The sequence below is a fragment of the Panicum virgatum genome, chromosome 8N, assembly GCF_016808335.1.
Source record: "Panicum virgatum strain AP13 chromosome 8N, P.virgatum_v5, whole genome shotgun sequence".
Classification (NCBI taxonomy): Eukaryota; Viridiplantae; Streptophyta; class Magnoliopsida; order Poales; family Poaceae; genus Panicum; species Panicum virgatum.
Genome location: NC_053152.1, coordinates 29,847,139 through 29,864,817, shown reverse-complemented (window position 1 = coordinate 29,864,817; position 17,679 = coordinate 29,847,139).

Here is a 17,679-nt window from a genome sequence, read left to right as displayed (position 1 = left end):
CATCCTGCTCGGGTCCCAAAACCAGATGAGATCTGGCCAGTGTCATCCAACAACCCGACGAGTCCCTCCGCGACTACATCAAGAGGTACTTCGCTAACCATAATACCATTACGGAGATTGATGACAGGGATGTTATCCACCACTTCCACCAAGGCCTCCATAGCATCAAGTTGTGGAGGAAGTTGTTCGAGAGAAACCCCAAGACTGTGGGCGACATGATGGCGGTCGTCAACAAGCACGCCAACATGGAAGATGCTGAGCAAGCCCATCGCCGGCACAAGACCAAGAACGACTCCTCCGAGCGTCCCTCTCGGCGGGACAACTGCCCGAAATGCTGACATGACGATCGTCCACCTCGTCACAGGAAGAAGCACGACTGCGCCGAGTCGTCCAAGAATCGGGACCGCAAGCGTGGCCCGGAGAACACCGTCGTTGTCGCCGAGAGGTCCTAGTTCCGCTCCACCCTCAACCAAGTGGACCTGGATCAGCTCCTGGATGGCAAGTGTCCTTGGCACAACGATGCAAACCACACCACTCGGGAGTGCCGAGCACTCTCCAACGGCGTCATCAAGGACGATGACTCCAAGCGACCCCGCCGCGACGACCGCGACAGGCCGAGTGGTTCCAGAACCACCCGGGCGCGCCCACGGAGGCGCAACTCGCCCAGGCGAGACGATGATGAGCAGAGGGAAGATTCCCCAGGGAATTCCAGGAAGAAGACAGGGCCGTCAACTTCATATTCGGTGGCCCTAGCAAGCCATCATGCCGGCGCGAGCTCATGCTGGATGATCGAGAAGTCAACCTGGTGTTCAAATATCCGGTTGAACCCCTGCGGTGATCAGAGACGCCGATCACCTTCGACCGCCGTGACCACTGGGTCCACCTGCCCAGGTCGGGTGCTTACCCCCTCGTTATCAGCCCGGCGGTTAGCCAGGTCCGCCTGGCCAAAGTACTCGTCGACGGTGGCAGCGCTCTCGACATCATCTTCGCCAGCACGCTGGAGAGCATGGGCTACGACATGACCACCCTGGTGCCATCCGACCAGCCCTTCTACGGCATTATCCCCGGAGCCGGGTCGACTCCGGTTGGTCGGGCCACTTTGCCGGTCACCTTCGGCACCCGCGACAACTACCGCACCGAGTACGTCAACTTCAAGGTTGCGGAGCTCGAGACCTCCTACCACGCCATCCTGGGAAGACCCTCCCTCACCAAGTTCATGGCGATCCCCAACCACGCGTACCTTCTCCTGAAGATGCCAGCTCCAAAGGGGGTCCTCTCGGTCTACGGAGATTCGTAGACCTCCTACGCGTGCGAGGCCAAGAACATCGAGCTCTCCGACACAATGGAACGATCCAGGAACTCGATTCTTGTTGCCCAGGTAGCAAAGAACCTCCCGGCGGACCAGCAGCAGATCCCCGCCAAGGAGTTGACTTCCGAGTCGCAGCTCGCGCCTGCCGTGGCGACCAAGACCATCGTCCTCCTTCCTCCGGGAGAACTGGGACATCTTCGCATGGAAGCCATCTACCAAGCCGGGTGTAACACCCTAGGTGTCTGTACAGTAATTAAATAGGTGTCTGTACAGTAATTGTGTATATTTTATATGCATCATGTGCTTGAATTGCTTGAAAAGGATCTTTTTGTAAATATAAAGGTTATATGTGTAATTTTAATTTTATGCAAGGTCCTTTCTATAGTTATGTTGAATAGGTTGTGTAATTATAGCTTTTGTGGAGGGTGTTTTTGCAAAAATTCAGTGCATTTAATGCATGGCAGCAAAATTTGCTTTTATGTGTAAATTTAAAGTGAATTTGCATTGAAAAAAGACAAGTTTCCTTTGAATTCAAAAATCCCTTCAATGTTTTTAATTTTAGCTCTTGAATCTTTGGTCAAATAAATTTTTGCACAACATCAAAGTTGTAGATCTTGAAAAGGTGAATAACTTTCATGTTGGGCACTTTTCCATTTGAGCTTTGGTTTAAAAGTTATTGCTTGTTTACAGAGTGGTCCCTGGAATTTTTGGAAATTGCAAAACCACCCTTTTCTTCCACCTCCACCTCCTTGCTCTGTTTCTCGCCGCCGCCTACCGACAGCGCCGCCCGCCGGCGCCGTGGAGAGCCTTCCCGGCCACCTCTTCCGTCGCGCTGGCGCCCACGCGTCGCGCCGCTCCTCCTCCCCCGCCTGTTGCCTCGCGCTGGAGCCCCCCGGCCGTGCCACGCGCGCCGCCGAGCCCAGAAGCCTCCGTGCCGCCGCCACCTCGCCGTCGCGGTGGTGAGCCCGCTGCAGAGGCCGCCGCCCTCTTCTAGCGAGCGCCCGAGCACTACACATACCCCAGAAATCGATTCCGTGCGCTCCTTTGCTCTCTCCTCGCTCCCACGCCTCGGAACGCCACCGCCGCTCCACCCCGAACCCCGGCGAGCTCACCCCACCGCGGAGCCGCCATTCCAGTGTAGCTCCACCCCTACAGCCCCCACCAATAGTTTTGCCTCGTCCTAGCGCCGCTCCTCGACCGCTTCTCCTCGCCCAAACCCCAACGGAACCACCCCACCGCCATGCTCCGAGCACCGCAAGCCGCCGCTCACCGTCGACACCCCATCTCCGACCACCCTAGCCTCGATTCCAAGCACCCAGAGGTGCGCCTTGGACCCCTTTAGCCCCCACTCCTGTTTCCCCTCGCCGCCGGTGAGCCCCTCGCCGGGAAACGGCCGGTCAAACCTCGCCTCCCCTCTCTGACCCGGCCACGGACGTCGGTGTTTGAATTTGAAAAACCCCAGGGGGTTCTTTGAATAGTCAGAGACTCAGATGAATAGTGCTTTAGGGACTTGTTTGTAATAGTTTGCTGTGATCTTTGAAATTCAATATCAATTCGTGGAAAATTCGTAAAATAGTAAATCTGGATGTTTTGGAATCCTCTTGAAGAGCTCTATGCAGTAAAACCATAATATGTTAGGCTTTAGTTGCAAGTTTTTGCTGTAGAATTTGATTTATGTTACTAGTGCATAAATATTGGTTGATTTTATCTTTTTCTTTACTACTGTATAAAGCCATGTCTTGCAATGAAACTTTTATGGTAGTTTACTCATGTAAAACTAGTTTTGCTATAACAATTTCATGATCAGTTCTCTGGTGTAGCTATTTATTTGATTTAATCCTTGTTTAATAAACTTTATTTATGTTAAATAGTTTCTGTTCTTTCTAAATCCTGAAAATATTCCTGAGTGTTCATCTGGAGTATCTTAGCTTGTCCAGGAAGTTTGAGCTTCAGTTCATGGCTAGATCAGGAGCTAAAAATATATCCTACTAATTTGTTGTCTGTTTTGTTTATTTTCTCATAATTATTTTTGTGTAGATAAAATCATGAAAAATTGACAGTAGCTAAATCATCCCTGTTTAGACCTGCTGTTAAATTTTGAGGTTCTTCTTTGTTTCAGTTTGACCTGTATAATTCACGCTTTTTCTAGGTGTTGTCTGATTGAATGAATTTTTGTGATTAAACGGCTACATGTCTTGGCATGATTTTTACAGGGTAGATTGCTTTGTTCATGTTCTGTTCAGTGTAATTTTGACAGAATTTATTACTATTTTTTCTCTGAGTAGTTGATTTGTTAGCAAGCTATGTTTTGTTTGCTATAGAACACCACCCCCACTTGTTTATGAAGTTAGTCATCTTCATTTGTGCTGTTGATCATGATGCCTTGTGTAGTTAAATTTGTTATTTAACTACTCTATAAACGATTGCCCATGTGTGTATTTATAATGTTGTTCTTGCATTACATATAGATACGACTACTTTGTCAGACGGGACGTACGAGCTGATCCCGGAGCCTGACGGAGGTGATCTCGAAGCTCAAGTAAACACTGCGGAACTAACTGAAGCCCCGAACCAAAGTTCGGAAGAGCCTAGGGCTGAAATAGTTAGCAACTACCGAGAAGGCAAGCCCCGGACATAACCTATACTTCAAATTAATATCATTTACTGTATTACTTACTTGTGCATTTACAGTTCTTAGGATTTGAATTGAAACCCTAGATGCATGATCCTAGGAACCTATGTACTGAACACTATACTTGAGTTCGACTACTTGCTAAGCTTATAGGACCGGTAAAAGTCGAGTGATTGCCTGTCACTCGCGAGCTTTATTGGAATTGCTTGTTTACTTCTGTTATCAATATAAGGACGACGGACGGGGTTGTGATCGATATCATGACTTTATGTGAGACCCCGTCTGTGTTGATGAACTTGCTAAGGTTGCAGTGTGTGGTAGCGGTTGTTAAGTTTTTGAAAGTACTAGCCGTATGCCGTAAATATGGTACGCGGCAAGCCTAGTAGCCGATTGGACCGGGGAGTGGATATACCTCCCACTCTCTCTTTGGGATAGGTTTTGTTTTATGTTGCGCAACACTACGACTTCTAGGGACAAGGTTCGGCCTCGGAGCCCTGTAGTCGGGGAGAGTGGCACTATCCACAAGCCGGAAAGAGAGGTCAACGGTTGTTTGGAAACGACCCGACGGTGTTCCAAACGTGTGTGTTAGGTTTGTCTGGCCAGGTTGAATTTCGATTCAGAATCGTTCGCCTCTCACAATGAAATGAGACTGCTTGATCTCTTTGCTACACAGAGTAAGAAGAGCAACAATATTATGATCAATCTTGATGTTTGCTTAAAGTTCTACCATGATTGAATAGTAGTTGCTTACATAGAATGGTTAATCAACTAGAATCTTGAAAGCTAAAATTCGAAAGTAAGGACATACTCTTTATTGCTTTTCAGCAAAAGGAAAACCAGAGCCTCACAGAACCTTGCATAGTCTAGCTACAGTGGGTCAAGTAGACCCGTGGGCGGTTAAGTCTTGCTGAGTATTAAATACTCAGCCTTGCTGTTGAAACCCTTTTTCAGGTATGAGTTTTGATGATCAGATCGCTAGCTTGACCTATCCATGCTCTTTGCCTCCTGACTGGTCCGTAGAGTGGGATACGTCTTCGGCCAGCAATGACTATGATGAGTGATACCATGCTTGGGCTAGCCTGGTATCCTTTTGCGACGTGTTGTAGCCGTCATGTTTTATCTTCCGCTGTCTAAACTCTGAACTTAAGTTATGGCTTGTATAACTGTTTTACTACGTTTGGTTTTTGTAATAATGGTTTGAACTGGTTGTAATCACTACTGAAACTGCCTGTGTTGTAAAATTTGTGGTTGTAATATCTCTGGACTCGCCTTCGTGCGGGGTATGCTTGTTCGATCCGAGAACCGGTGGTTGTATCGGGACGTTACCCGACAGACCAAGAATTGTTCCATTTGAAGTGCGTTTGAGCTGTTGTTGCCTTTATGGTGATGGCCTGCGCACTTGAGCCGGGATAATTTAGGCGGTTCTGCCACAGCTGGTATCAGAGCTGCAAGCGTACACCAGAGGTGTTGGAACCTTAAAAATCATTTTCCGTATAAAATTGGAACAACGAGGTATTTCGGAAAACTACGTTGGATTCGTTAAGGGTTGTGCCTAGAACGTAAGTCCTAGGGGAGTTACGGGAATTACTAGGTGGCCATTTATGTATGGTTTATGTTATCTAACTTCTAGCACTTTACATTTTGTTAAACCATACTCACAAGCAACTCTTAATTCCTGTAACGACGCACCTACGATAAGGTAATAAGGTAAGGATCCTCAGTCAGCTGAGGGAGTCTGACCTTCCCGTCCGTGATGCGAGCCGAACGCTGCCCTCAAGCAGTGGCTTACTTGAGGTGCTTCCAATATACCGACTATTAGTTGACTATATTGGAAGTAAAGTGTGCTCAGTCAGCTGAGGGAGTCTGACCTTCCCGTCGGCGATGCGAACCGAACGCTGCGCTCAAGCAGTGACCTACTTGAGCTGCTGCCAATATACCGATCTCGGTCGACTATATTGGGAGTAAAGGAACTTGTGAATATGCCTCTAAGTAGCGTATGTTAACGTTGGCCATACGGCGGAAATTGTATGGCTGCCGCTTCTATAGTGAGCGGTAATGTTTGGGGACGCTTTCATGAGGGCTGGCATGAAAGGTTCATTGGATATATATATGTTCTGTCAATCTTCTGCAGGTACACTAACCGTGATTCGATAAGTTAAGAACGGTTAGAATATATCGACTAGCTATATAGGGAGAGCCGTATCTATGTTATGCTACCGTGCTAACCACGTAAGCCCAACGATAGTTGGCAATTGTTTATTTTGTGAGGACGGTTAGGACATGCATGCATATTTGGTTGATGTTTGTTTGGTTCCTAGTATTTGAAATTGTTACATGAGCTTTTTAAAGAATTCCTAGTATAAATCCTCATAGATAAGTGTTACTGTGCTTAAGCCATAAGTAAGTTAATTATGAATTTAGAGAGCATGCTTGTTGCAATGCTTAGATTTTCTTGGTTGAAAACGATGGTTTTGAGTCATGCCTTCATCCTAAGCCCCATCTTGTTGTTATAAGGATCTTTTCATTCCTTTGAATCTCAAATGATGAACCAGTACCGGTTGTGGTTTATTATTCTCTGAGTTTGGAACCATATCATCTTTTGATTTAGATTCATATTTGCTTTTATGCAGTCTTCTTAAAGCTTTATTTGAGAAGTCTTGAGATAATCACATTACTCACGTTTGAATCCTTTTTGATTCAGATGGCGGGTTGTTCCCAGATCTTTTGGGATGAGGAGGGAAATGCTCATACCGACTGTCTGTACTGGGAGGGTTTTCCGAGGATTCTTTGGGATTCACTTCGTATCTTCCACTACCTAGATCCACCCCAGTACACGGGATGCCAGTTTTCTGAGGATGGAATTAAGAAGAACAGAGTTACAATGACCATTCCTCAGCACCCCACCTTGGAGTGGCCACCGATTGAGATTGAGGTGATTGGGTACCGTCTGGTAGATGCTTTTGAGACAGCAGCTCTCAAAGCAATTACTACTTTTTGTGAGCACCATCCCGAGGAGGTAGCTGCGTATCCTATTGGTTTGTTTCCAGCAGTCAGTGCTGGCGATGCAGAGTGGCAGTTCAGGATCACACACTTTGGGCACTTAATTAGAGATGTAGCGGATGAGACTATTGAGGCAGTAGTCAGATATATGAATGCTCACTCGCACTACCAGATACTTCAGCAGCGACACATGGACCAGGTAATAGACTTGGCCCAGAGTTTCCAGCGAGGTCTTCGTTTGAAGGATATTCAGATTCAGGGACTTCAGGATGCCGTTGCTGGGAGGGATGAGGCCATTGCATAGTTTGAGCATCAGGCTATGGAGCATGGTGCTGAGATAGTGCAGCGTGATACAGTGATTGGTTATCTTCAGGGGCAGGTGAATGAGCTTCAAGCAGATTGGGCTGATGCTTTAGCACATGTTGGTATGCTCCAGGAGCAACTAGATGCTCCAGCCGAGCCTGCAGCAGCAGAAGAGGACCCAGAGGAGATTGAGGGAGTTTCTGATTTAGATTCAGAGCACGCACTTGCTGAGCCTAACCCTCAGCCGGACGACTCTTCTTCCGGCAGTGCCTCTTCTGTGGGCAACCTCGACGACTTCTAGGCACCTAGACTTGTCCTAGATAGTTTGTGTTTTCTCTTATTGTAGCATATGTACATAGAGAATAGATGTTGTAAAATAGCCCTAGGGAGGAGTACCACTTGTTGTATTATATGTGGTAAGGGTGTGTGATGTTAGGTTGTACGAAAAATGTTACTTTGGATGTAATATAAGTAGCGACTACCAATTTGGAAATCATGATCTTCCTACTTACCAAACCTCTTCATTTGTACTTTTCTAGGCTGTTTGATGAATACTAAAGATGTTGCAAGTTTTGTGGCATGAGTGCTTATCAAATTTTAGCCTATTGAGTCTAGGAGACTAAATTTTTAGTCCAATCACTTCTATGATCTCGGTTGATTAGCAGCATAGCACATAGCGATGAAGAGTGGATTGCTAGATTATTTTCTTTACCCTTTTGCTCTCAGCGTTGAGTATCAATACGATGGAGCATGAAGCTATCTAACAGTTGACCAATTCTGTATTATGTGGTTGAACAAATATGTGTTATGCATATTGTGCTACATCGTATTTAGCTAAATTCTGCTGATTTTATTTTAATATCCAATGTATGATCGTTGCACGTACCATTGATTTTGGGAGCAAGAAATATGTATCTAATGGATGTCTTCCATAATTACAGATGGTAGGTCATACTCGTGGAACGCCTGATGGCTTCTGTTGTGAAGCTGGCAGTGGATTTCAGCAGCCACCGCCACCCCCGTCGAATCTGGCCGAGTTAATGGCCATGCAAACAGAATTGCTTCGCCAGCTAGTCCAAGGGCAACAAAATCAGCCACGCCAACAGTATGGAGGACGGGAGGCACAACCAGCGGGTTACCAGGAATTCTTTGGTACCCAACCTCCACTTTTTAGCCAAGCTGATGACCCACTGGACGCCGATGCTTGGCTCCATACTATCAATTCCAAGTTTGCTCTGCTAGCGGTACCGTGTGCTGATGCAAACAAGGCCCACTTTGCCGCCCAATAACTTCGTGGTCCTGCACGTATATGGTGGGATCATTATTGTGAGATGCAGCCTGCTGAACATGTCATCTCTTGGGAGGAATTCCGAACTGCCTTCAGATCACATCATATTCCTGAGGGACTGATAAAGAGAAAGTTGAATGAGTTCTTGGTTCTAGATCAGGGAACCCACACTGTTTCACAATATGCACAGACCTTCAATCACCTGTGCCAGTATGCGGGCCATCATGCTGATACGGATGCCAAGAAACGTGATCGTTTCCGTCGTGGCCTCACTAACAAGCTCAAGGAACGCCTGAACCTTGTTCAGCCCAACACTTACAATGAGCTGGTGAACTTGGCCATTACGCAAGAGGACTGTATTGCTGCCCATCGTGCCGAGAAGAAGCAGAAGGCACCAACAGGACCCTCGAGTGCTCAGCCACCGAGGTATCGTCTGGTACAAAACACTCCACCCAGGCCTCCACAAAGAAACGCCCCAGTGGGCAGGCTTGTCTTTAGGCCACCTCAACAGCAAGGAGGATTCAGACCTCCAGTGCCTCAGCAGCAGCAGCACCAGCAGCAACAGCAGCAGTTTAGCCCAAGGCCAAATGCCCCACAGTTCAATAGTGGGAATGGTAATAATCGATGCTTCAACTACGGCAGTACTTCTCACTTTGCCAAGAATTGTCCGCAGCCCAGAAGGAATAATCCAGGGCAAAACTCCAACCAAAACAACAAGGGCAAGGGCAAGAGGCAAATGGTGCAAGTCCGGCAAGGGCGAGTTAACTTCACTACTCTTGCAGACCTTCCAGAAGGAGCACCAGTCATGACGGGTACTTTCTCTATTCACAATAAACCCGCAGTCATATTATTTGATTCTGGTGCAACTCATAGTTTTATAAGTGCCAAATTTGGAGCAAAAATAGGATTGGACTTTTGTCATACTACTGGATCTTTTATGATAACAACCCCTGGGGGGAAGATAGCTTCCAATCAAATCACTAGATGTGTGCCAATTAAGCTGGGTAGCAAATTGATAAAGACAGATTTGATCTTGTTGAACTTAGAAGGCATGGATGTTATTCTGGGCATGAATTGGATGACTACACATAAAGTAATGTTAGATATCTCTTCCCGAGCTGTCGAGATAGATTCACCACATCAAGGAGCCACCATCCTCTATCTACCACAACGAGAGTGCTTCAACTCTTGTGCCTATGCCACAAAAGAAATTAAACTTGAAGATATCCCTGTTGTGTGGGAGTATGCGGATGTATTTCCAGATGATTTGCCTGGAATGCCCCCTGATAGAGATATCGAGTTTGTTATTGAGCTTCAACTCGGTACCGCCCCTATTTCTAAGAGGTCGTACCGAATGCCTCCAAATGAGTTATCAGAATTGAAAGTCCAACTCCAAGACCTTCTTGACAAGGGCTTTATACGTCCAAGTTCTTCACCTTGGGGATGTCCAGCCCTGTTTGTGAAGAAGAAGGACAACAGCTTGAGGCTTTGTGTTGATTATCGACCACTCAATGCGGTTACTATTAAAAACAAATATCCTCTTCCCCGCATTGATATTCTGTTTGACCAGTTAGCTAGAGCTAAGGTTTTCTCTAAGATTGATCTTCGTTCCGGCTACCATCAAATAAAGATCAAGCCTTATGATATTCCAAAGACTGCTTTCTCTACCAGATATGGACTATATGAATATCTGGTTATGTCTTTTGGTCTTACCAACGCCCCAGCATATTTTATGTACTTGATGAATTCAGTCTTCATGCCGGAGCTGGATAAATTCGTCGTGGTATTCATAGACGATATTTTGATCTACTCCAAGAATGAAGAAGATCATGCAGAGCATTTGCGTATCGTTCTTCAATGATTACGAGATCATCATCTATATGCCAAATTCTCCAAGTGTGAATTTTGGTTGGACAGTGTGAAATTCTTAGGCCACACTATCTCCAGTGATGGTATATCTGTTGATCCAACTAAAGTACAAGAAGTGATGGATTGGGAATCTCCTATTTTAGTTCATCAAATTCGCAGTTTTCTTGGTTTAGCTGGATATTATCGTCGATTCATTACTGATTTCTCCAGAATAGCCAAGCCTATGACGGAGTTATTGAAGAAGGGAGTGAAGTTTGTTTGGAATGATAAGTGTGAAGAAGCTTTCCAAACTCTCAAAGCACAATTAACTACTGCTCCAGTATTGGCTACACCGGACAGTACCAAACCTTTTGATGTCTATTGTGATGCTTCTGGTACGGGACATGGTTGTGTGCTTATGCAAAACACCCGGGTTATTGCTTATGCATCAAGAGCTCTCCGGAATCATGAGAAGAATTATCCAACACATGATCTGGAGTTAGCAGCTGTCATTCACGCTCTTAAGATTTGGAGACATCATCTTATGGGAACTCTCTGTAATATTTACACTGACCATAAGAGCCTTAAATATATCTTCACTCAAGCTGATCTCAACATGAGACAGAGACGCTGGCTAGAGTTGATAAAGGATTATGATCTAGAAGTGCACTATCATCCAGGAAAGGCTAACGTGGTTGCGGATGCACTCAGCCGCAAGTCACAATGTCATTGTCTATCTGTAGAACCATTCAATGAAACTCTATGCCAGGAATTGATGAAGTTAAACCTAGAAATGGTACCTCAAGGAAGTTTGAACCATATATCCCTTGAGCCTACACATCATGATAGCATCATCATGGGGCAATTACATGATTAGGGTATCAAAATCATCAAGGAAAAGTTATCACAAGGAGAAGCAAAGTACAAATGTTTCCGAATGGATCTTAGAGGAGTTCTATGGTTTGAATCTCGACTAGTTGTACCCAAGAATCATCAGCTTAGAAAGCAAATCCTTGATGAAGCACATCTATCAAAGTTTTCGATTCATCCCGGTGGCACCAAGATGTACCACGATCTTAAACAAAATTTCTGGTGGACCCGAATGAAAAGAGAGATCGCCAGATATGTTTCTGAATGTGATGTTTGTCAAAGAGTTAAGGCTAGTCACTTGAAAGTAGCTGGTACTCTCCAACCTTTACCCATTCCATCCTGGAAATGGGAGGACATCAGTATGGATTTTATCGTTGGCCTACCCACTACTCCTCATAAGCATGATTCTATTTTGGTAATCGTTGATAGACTCACCAAGACCGCTCATTTTATTCCAGTACACACAACTTATTCTGCCAAGAGATATGCAGAAATTTATCTTGATCAGATTATTCGTTTGCATGGAGTTCCAAATACGATTATTTCTGATCGTGGGCCTCAGTTTATTGCACGTTTCTGGGAGCAAATGCAAGAATCCCTTGGAACAAAATTGATTCGTAGTTCAGCTTATCATCCACAAACAGATGGGCAAACTGAACGAATCAATCAAATCCTTGAAGACATGTTGAGGGCATGTACTATTCAATATGGCAAGAACTGGGGTAAGTGCCTAGCACTGGCAGAGTTTTCATATAATAACAGTTATCAATCCAGCTTGCGAATGGCACCATTCGAAGCATTATACGGTCGAAGGTGTCGAACTCCTTTGAGTTGGTCACAAGTTGGAGAACGCAAAATTTTTGAGCCAGATATAGTGTCTGAGGCAGAGGAGAAAGTCAAAGTTATCCAGGTTAATCTTAAAGTAGCCCAATCAAGACAGAAAAGTTATGCAGACAAAAGAAGAGATCCTTTACAATTCGAGGTAGGGGATTTCGTATATTTGCGAGTATCTCCTACTAAAGGTGTTCAACGTTTTGGTGTAAAAGGGAAATTAGCACCCAGATACATCGGACCATTTGAAATCATCGAAACTTGTGGACCAGTTGCCTACCGACTTCGTCTTCCTGCTCAGTTGGCCACCATTCATGATGTCTTCCATGTATCACAACTCCGGAAGTGCACCAGGGTACCTACTGAGATCCTTGAACCACAGGATATCGAGATTGAATCCGATCTATCTTATATGGAGTATCCAATCAAGATTCTTGACACCAAAGAAAGAAGTACTAGAAGGGAGAAAGTTAAAATGTACAAAATCCAGTGGAATCATCATACTGTGGAAGAAGCTACTTGGGAGACTGAAAATTTTCTCCAAAGAAACTTTCCCGACTTTCTTAGAACAAATCCAGGTACCAAGTCCTTGCATCATTTTCTTCTTGTAATCTCGGAACGAGATTCCTTTTAGGGGGAAAGGCTGTAACACCCTAGATGTCTGCAAGTAATTAAATAGGTGTCTGCACAGTAATTGTGTATATTTTATATGCATCATGTGCTTGAATTGCTTGAAAAGGATCTTTTTGTAAATATAAAGGTTATATGTGTAATTTTAATTTTATGCAAGGTCCTTTCTATAGTTATGTTGAATAGGTTGTGTAATTATAGCTTTTGTGGAGGGTGTTTTTGCAAAAATTCAGTGCATTTAATGCATGGCAGCAAAATTTGCTTTTAAGTGTAAATTTAAAGTGAATTTGCATTGAAAAAAGACAAGTTTCCTTTGAATTCAAAAATCCCTTCAATGTTTTTAATTTTAGCTCTTGAATCTTTGGTCAAATAAATTTTTGCACAACATCAAAGTTGTAGATCTTGAAAAGGTGAATAACTTTCATGTTGGGCACTTTTCCATTTGAGCTTTGGTTTAAAAGTTATTGCTTGTTTACAGAGTGGTCCCTAGAATTTTTGGAAATTGCAAAACCGCCCTTTTCTTCCACCTCCACCTCCCAGCTCTGTTTCTCGCCGCCGCCTACCGACAGCGCCGCCCGCCGGCGCCGTGGAGAGCCTTCCCGGCCACCTCTTACGTCGCGCTGGCGCCCACACGTCGCGCCGCTCCTCCTCCCCTGCCTGTTGCCTCGCGCTGGAGCCCCCCGGCCGTACCACGCGCGCCGCCGAGCCCAGAAGCCTCCGCGTCGCCGCCACCTCGCCGTCGCGATGGAGAGCCCGCTGCAGAGGCCGCCGCCCTCTTCTAGCGAGCGCCCGAGCACTACACATACCCCAGAAATCGATTCCGTGCGCTCCTTTGCTCTCTCCTCGCTCCCACGCCTCGGAACGCCACCGCCGCTCCACCCCGAACCCCGGCGAGCTCACCCCACCGCGGAGCCGCCATTCCAGTGTAGCTCCACCCCTACAGCCCCCACCAATAGTTTTGCCTCGTCCTAGCGCTGCTCCTCGACCGCTTCTCCTCGCCCAAACCCCAACAGAACCACCCCGCCGCCGTGATCCGAGCACCGCAAGCCGCCGCTCACCGTCGACACCCCATCTCCGACCACCCTAGCCTCGATTCCAAGCACCCAGAGGTGCGCCTTGGACCCCTTTAGCCCCCACTCCTATTTCCCCTCGCCGCCGGTGAGCCCCTCGCCGGGAAACGGCCGGTCAATCCTCGCCTCCCCTCTCTGACCCGGCCACGGACGTCGGTGTTTGAATTTGAAAAACCCCAGGGGGTTCTTTGAATAGTCAGAGACTCAGATGAATAGTGCTTTAGGGACTTGTTTGTAATAGTTTGCTGTGATCTTTGAAATTCAATATCAATTCGTGGAAAATTCGTAAAATAGTAAATCTGGATGTTTTGGAATCCTCTTGAAGAGCTCTATGCAGTAAAACCATAATATGTTAGGCTTTAGTTGCAAGTTTTTGCTGTAGAATTTGATTTATGTTACTAGTGCATAAATATTGGTTGATTTTATCTTTTTCTTTACTACTGTATAAAGCCATGTCTTGCAATGAAACTTTTATGGTAGTTTACTCATGTAAAACTAGTTTTGCTATAACAATTTCATGATCAGTTCTCTGGTGTAGCTATTTATTTGATTTAATCCTTGTTTAATAAACTTTATTTATGTTAAATAGTTTCTGTTCTTTCTAAATCCTGAAAATATTCCTGAGTGTTCATCTGGAGTATCTTAGCTTGTCCAGGAAGTTTGAGCTTCAGTTCATGGCTAGATCAGGAGCTAAAAATATATCCTACTAATTTGTTGTCTGTTTTGTTTATTTTCTCATAATTATTTTTGTGTAGATAAAATCATGAAAAATTGACAGTAGCTAAATCATCCCTGTTTAGACCTGCTGTTAAATTTTGAGGTTCTTCTTTGTTTCAGTTTGACCTGTATAATTCACGCTTTTTCTAGGTGTTGTCTGATTGAATGAATTTTTGTGATTAAACGGCTACATGTCTTGGCATGATTTTTACAGGGTAGATTTCTTTGTTCATGTTCTGTTCAGTGTAATTTTGACAGAATTTATTACTATTTTTTCTCTGAGTAGTTGATTTGTTAGCAAGCTATGTTTTGTTTGCTATAGAACACCACCCCCACTTGTTTATGAAGTTAGTCATCTTCATTTGTGCTGTTGATCATGATGCCTTGTGTAGTTAAATTTGTTATTTAACTACTCTATAAACGATTGCCCATGTGTGTATTTATAATGTTGTTCTTGCATTACATATGGATACGACTACTTTGTCAGACGGGACGTACGAGCTGATCCCGGAGCCTGACGGAGGTGATCTCGAAGCTCAAGTAAACACTGCGGAACTAACTGAAGCCCCGAACCAAAGTTCGGAAGAGACTAGGGCTGAAATAGTTAGCAACTACCAAGAAGGCAAGCCCCGGACATAACCTATACTTCAAATTAATATCATTTACTGTATTACTTACTTGTGCATTTACAGTTCTTAGGATTTGAATTGAAACCCTAGATGCATGATCCTAGGAACCTATGTACTGAACACTAGACTTGAGTTCGACTACTTGCTAAGCTTATAGGACCGGTAAAAGTTGAGTGATTGCCTGTCACTCGCGAGCTTTATAGGAATTGCTTGTTTACATCTATTATCACTATAAGGACGACGGACGGGGTTGTGATCGATATCATGACTTTATGTGAGACCCCGTCTGTGTTGATGAACTTGCTAAGGTCGCGGTGTGTGGTAGCGGTGGTTAAGTTTTTGAAAGTACTAGCCACATGCCATAAATATGGTACGCGGCAAGCCTAGTAGCCGATTGGACCGGGGAGTGGATATACCTCCCACTCTCTCTTAGGGACAGGTTTTGTTTTATGTTGCGCAACACTACGACTTCTAGGGACAAGGTTCGGCCTTGGAGCCCTGTAGTCGGGGAGAGTGGCACTATCCACAAGCCGGAAAGAGAGGTCAACGGTTGTTTGGAAACGACCCGACGGTGTTCCAAACGTGTGTGTTAGGTTTGTCTGGCCAAGTTGAATTTTGATTCAGAATCGTCCGCCTCTCACGATGAAATGAGACTGCTTGATCTCTTTGCCACACAGAGTAAGAAGAGCAACAATATTATGATCAATCTTGATGTTTGCTTAAAGTTCTACCATGATTGAATAGTAGTTGCTTACATAGAATGGTTAATCAACTAGAATCTTGAAAGCTAAAATTTGAAAGTAAGGACATACTCTTTATTGCTTTTCAGCAAAAGGAAAACCAGAGCCTCACAGAACCTTGCATAGTCTAGCTACAGTGGGTCAAGTAGACCCGTGGGCGGTTAAGTCTTGCTGAGTATTAAATACTCAGCCTTGCTGTTGAAACCCTTTTTCAGGTATGAGTTTTGAGGATCAGATCGCTAGCTTGACCTATCCATGCTCTTTGCCTCCTGGTTGGTCCGTAGAGTGGGATACGTCTTCGGCCGGCAATGACTATGACGAGTGATACCATGCTTTTGCTAGCCTGGTATCCTTTTGCGACGTGTTGTAGCCGTCGTGTTTTATCTTCCGCTGTCTAAACTCCGAACTTAAGTTATGGCTTGTATAACTGTTTTACTACGTTTGGTTTTTGTAATAATGGTTTGAACTGGTTGTAATCACTACTGAAACTGCCTGTGTTGTAAAATTTGTGGTTGTAATATCTCTGGACTCGCCTTCGTGCGGGGTATGCTTGTTCGATCCGAGAACCGGTGGTTGTATCGGGACGTTACCCAACAGACCAAGAATTGTTCCATTTGAAGTGCGTTTGAGCTGTTGTTGCCTTTATGGTGATGGCCTGCGCACTTGAGCCGGGATAATTTAGGCGGTTCTGCCACACCGGGAGTCCCAAGGGAGGAGGCTAAGCACTCCTTAGACCTTGACTCGAAGGCGAGACCTATCAAGCAACGGCTCCGCCGCTTCGCACAGGATTGAAAGGAGGCTATTAAGGAAGAAGTAACCCAGCTCCTTGCCGCTGGTTTTATCAGAGAAGTCGCACACCCAGATTGGCTGGCAAACCCAGTCCTTGTAAAAAAGAAAAATGGTGAATGGAGAATGTGTGTTGACTATACCGATCTCAACAAACATTGCCCTAAAGACCCCATTCCTCTACCACGCGTCGACTAGGTCGTCGACTCGACGGCCGAGTGCGTTCTCCTCTCTTTTCTTGACTGTTACTCAGGGTACGACTAGATAGCCCTCAAGGATTCGGATCAAGAGAAGACATCCTTCATCACCCACTTCGGGGCCTACTGCTACAACACCATGATGTTCGGCCTCAAGAATGCCGGCGCCACATACCAGAAGGCCATTCAGAGATGCCTGCAGGGGCAGATCGGGCACAACGCCGAGGCCTATGTCGATGACATCGTCTTCAAGACAAAACATAATGATTAGTTCATTACGGATCTCTCCGAGACATTTGAAAATCTTAGGAAATTCAAATGGAAACTCAACCCGACCAAGTGTGTGTTTGGTGTCCCGTCCGGAAAACTATTCGGCTTCATAGCCAGTAGCCGGGGCATCAAAGCTAATCCCACCAAGGTCAACGCCATCAGGTTCATGAAGCCTCCCAGGAGCAAAAAGGACTTGATGAAGCTCACAGGGTGTATGGCCGCCTTGAGTTGGTTCATAAGCCAACTCGGCGATAGAGGCCTACCCTTCTTCAAACTTCTCTAGAAGTCCGACAAGTTCGAGTGGAACGACGATTCTTCCAAAGCATTCCAGGAGCTCAAGGATTTTCTCACCTCGCCACCTGTCCTAACAGCACCAGAAGACAGGGAAGTCCTCCTCCTGTACATCGCCGCCACCACCAACGTGGTGAGTACCGTCCTGGTCGTCGAACGAGACGAGCCAGGTCATGTCTACAAGGTGCAGCGACTGGTTTACTTCATTAGTGAAGTACTCGGCGAGTCCATGGTACCCTACCCCCAAGTGCAGAAGCTGCTGTACGCC